Here is a 3,868-nt window from a genome sequence, read left to right on the forward strand (position 1 = left end):
GCTTATGGCCCATTTGGGTGATTGAAGTTGTTGTGGCCCAACTCGGTCCATTAGGATTAACATGGACCATTTTAGGTCCACATGGCCCAAAGTGCTAAGTTTTATGAATGTGGGTCCATTTAGAGTCCAATTAAGGATTCTACGCCCAAAATATTCGAATTGAAGGCTTATTGGCCCATTAGGCCCAATAAGAAAATCCTAGTCCATAATAAACTTGAACCGGAATTTTTAGGGTTTCTAACCCTTAGTTGAACATGAGAGATGCATTTGAATGAGCATTGAGTGATATTCACTTAGGGTACATGCTTTACAATAGTTGAATGATTACATGAGAATAGAATTTCCTAGCTAAAATTCAAGTTGTGACATCATCCCTCCGTTAGAGGGAATTTCTTCCCGAAATTCTTTCGAAGGATAGTTTCTTGAATGAGGGAATAGGTGAGGATGCTTCTGCTTCATCTGGTCTTCGCGTTTCCATGTGAATTCTGGTCAACGCTTGGCGTTCCATTGAACCTTCACAATCAGAATGCGACTCTGCTTCATAAGCTTCACTTCCCTATCCATTATCTCGACTGGTTCTTCAACGAACAAGAGATGCTCGTTTATTTCGATTTATTCTAAGGTAATGACAAGGGTTTCATCAGATAAGCATTTCTTCAAATTTGAGACGTGGAACAAGAGGTGTACATTGCTGAGCTCGGCAGGTAGCTGCAACTTATAAGCCACTGGACCAATTCGTGCAAGAATCTCGAACGGTCCAATATATCGCGGGTTCAGTTTCCCCCGTTTCCCAAAGCGGATCATCCCTTTCCAGGGAGAGACCTTCAATAACACCCGATCCCCGAATTGAAATTCTAAAGGCTTTCATCTTTTGTCAGCATAGTTCTTATGTCGGTCTCGTGATGTTTGAAGTCGAGCTTTGATTTGGATTATCTTTTCGGTCGTTTCACGAATGATTTCTAGTCTTGTGAGGGTGCTGCTTAGTGATTGCCCTTTTTGCTAGTGGGGTGTTACCCACCTTAGCCCAGCATAAAGGCAATCTGCATTTGCGACCATATAAGACCTCAAATGGAGCAACCTTGATACTTGTGTGGTAGCTGTTATTATATGAGAATTCAATCAAGGGCATTTGGGTACCCCATGACATGCCGAAATCAATCACACAAGATCGGAGCATGTCTTCGAGTGTTTGGATGGTTCATCTGCTTTGGCCATCGGTTTGAGGGTGGTAAGCAGTACTCATGTCTAGCTATGTTCCCATTGCCTTCTGGAGTGACTACCAAAAATCGTGAGGTAAATCTACTATCTCGATCCGGGATTATGGACACTGGCACTCCTTGGAGTCTCACGGTAGCTTTGATATAGATTTGTGTTAATCTTTCCATCTTGTACGATTCTTTTATTGGCGGGAAAAGAGCATATTTTGTTAACCTATCGACTATCACCCAGATAGTGCCCAATCCAACTCTTGTAAAAATAAGCTTCGTCTTTTTGACTTCGAGAGTTTTATCCAGTCTATGCAGTGCTTCCTTCATGATATTCTTCGGCTTCGATGCCTCCAAAGCCAATCGTAGGTGTTGACAGTGTTTATTCTTGTTTCGTGAGTAGACGAGTATGTTATCGATGAGAATAATTAAAAGGTTAACTAGGAATGAGTGGAAAACTCGGTTCATGGGGTCCATGAATACCATGGGGGCATTCGTCAAACCAAAAAGGGCATAACAACGAATTCGTGATGACTGTATCGAGTTCGGAAAGCAGTTTTTGGAACGTCCTCTTCTCGGACTCGAAGCTGATGATGCCCGGTTCTTAGATCTATTTTAGAGAAATAACTAGCTCCTTGAAGCTGGTCAATAGATCGTCAATCCAAGGGAGTGGGTATCGGTTTTTGACTATGAGCTTATTCAGTTCCCTATAATCGATGCACATCCTGAAGGATTCGTCCTTATTCTTGACAAACCAGACCGGAGCTCCCCAGGGTGAGAAGCTTGATCGGATGAATCTTTTTCTTATCAACTCGCTTAGTTGGTTGGATAACTCCTTCATTTTGGCGGGAGCTAACCTGTAGGGTGAATTGGCAATTGATGTGGCTCCTGGTATTAGGTTGATTCAGAATTTGATATGCCTTTCTGGGGGTATTCCCGGAAGGTCTCCAGGAAGTACACCCGGAAATTCGCATGCCACTGGGATGTCTTTAATGCTGATTTTCTTCTTTGGATTTATATACAACATGAGCGAGGAACACATAGTTCTTCTTGTGCAGGCACTTCTGTGCCTTGATGCACGAAATGAGACGAATATTGGCACCAAGTTTATCACCATAGATTATTAGGGTTTCGTGATTGGGGAGGTGAAGGCGAACGACCTTCTCGCGACACATAATATCAACATGGTGGAGGCTTAACCAATCCATGTTGATTATCACATCAGAACTCCTAATATTTACTGGCATCAAATCTAATTTAAATGAATGGTCATTTTAGTGTTAAGGTGCACCCTACATAAATATCTTTGGTTGATTCAGTTTTCCCATTAGCCATCTCCACCGTGAAGGCTTCGCTTAGCTTCTGTGATTGTTATTTTAGTACGTGTTTGAATATGTTACTAACGAAGCTTCGCTCAGCTCCGTTATTGAATAAGATGTAAGCGAAAGATTTGTTAAGTGGGAACGTACCAGTAACAACCTTCGGGTCTTGGACTGCTTCGCCTTGACCCAAGGTCAGGACCCTTACTGATCCTTCTGCTCCTTGATTGTTAGCATTGGGGCAATTGTGCCTGAAGTGACCGGTTCCTCCACACCCATAGCAGGTGTGACTAGCCCCAACATTGGTGTTGTTGTTACTTTTGTTGCGATTGTTGTTGTTCTTGTTGTTTGGTTGTTGATTCTGTTGTGGATAAGTTCTACAATATCTGGTGGTGTGACCCTTTCGGTTGCATCTATTACAATACGGCTTCTGGCAGGCTCCTTTATGATGGAAATTACACTTGTTGCATTTTGGAAGGCTTCCAGCATATGGTCTCACTGGTGTTGATGTAGTAGGTGTCATGGTCGTATGGACAGCAACAACCCGTTGCTTCTTCGAGGACCCTTGAGTTGGCTGTCCCTTTCTCCTACTCCCAGACTCTCGCTTCCTACTCTTAAGCTTGGGTTTTGGAGTGCCTTGATAAGCTTTCACTCATTGGTTTCCATGCTCGTTTCTTCGACTAGAGTTGTCGATGCTATTTACACCTCTGTTGGTGTTGTTTGCGTTGAGTTGTGCCATAGCAGCGGTTACAGTTGCTGTTACAGCAACTTGGAATGTAGCAGAGTCCATCTGTAGGATTGGTGTCTCACGGGTGTGCTTGGTATTTCTGTGGGATGACTTTTTCTGCTGCATGATGATAAGCAAGATCGTAAGTAATGATGGTCATTTCTGGTTGTACTCTATAACTTCGCGTTTTGTCGTATGATTCACGATGTTTCAATCTACATCCCTATGATGCATTGATGTTAGTAGGAAATCGTAGATTTTGCATGAATATTACGTCTATCCTTAGAGTATATAGGTTGTTTTGGTTTCGATATCCTTGAGTATCTAGCGGTTTCGGGGGTTCGGTTGTGCATACCAGTGAATTTATGAAATAACACGAAATAAGAAGAACAAATAGTTGTTTCATTAGTGAGTACCATCTTAGTACACGAAAGAGAGTTATAACGGATAGTAGTGGTGGTGGTGTGTGTGTGTGTGGGGGGGGGGGGGGAAGCTGATCCTTATTGTGGCGGAAAGCGTCTGGTGGTGGTGCTGATGAAGTGGATGCACCCCAAAGACGAGCTACTTGTCGCTCGGTGTCTCGTAGTCGTGCCTCCCAAACTAACTGTCTTGCTTGG

This window comes from Lactuca sativa, chromosome 5, assembly GCF_002870075.4.
Source record: "Lactuca sativa cultivar Salinas chromosome 5, Lsat_Salinas_v11, whole genome shotgun sequence".
Taxonomy (NCBI): domain Eukaryota; kingdom Viridiplantae; phylum Streptophyta; class Magnoliopsida; order Asterales; family Asteraceae; genus Lactuca; species Lactuca sativa.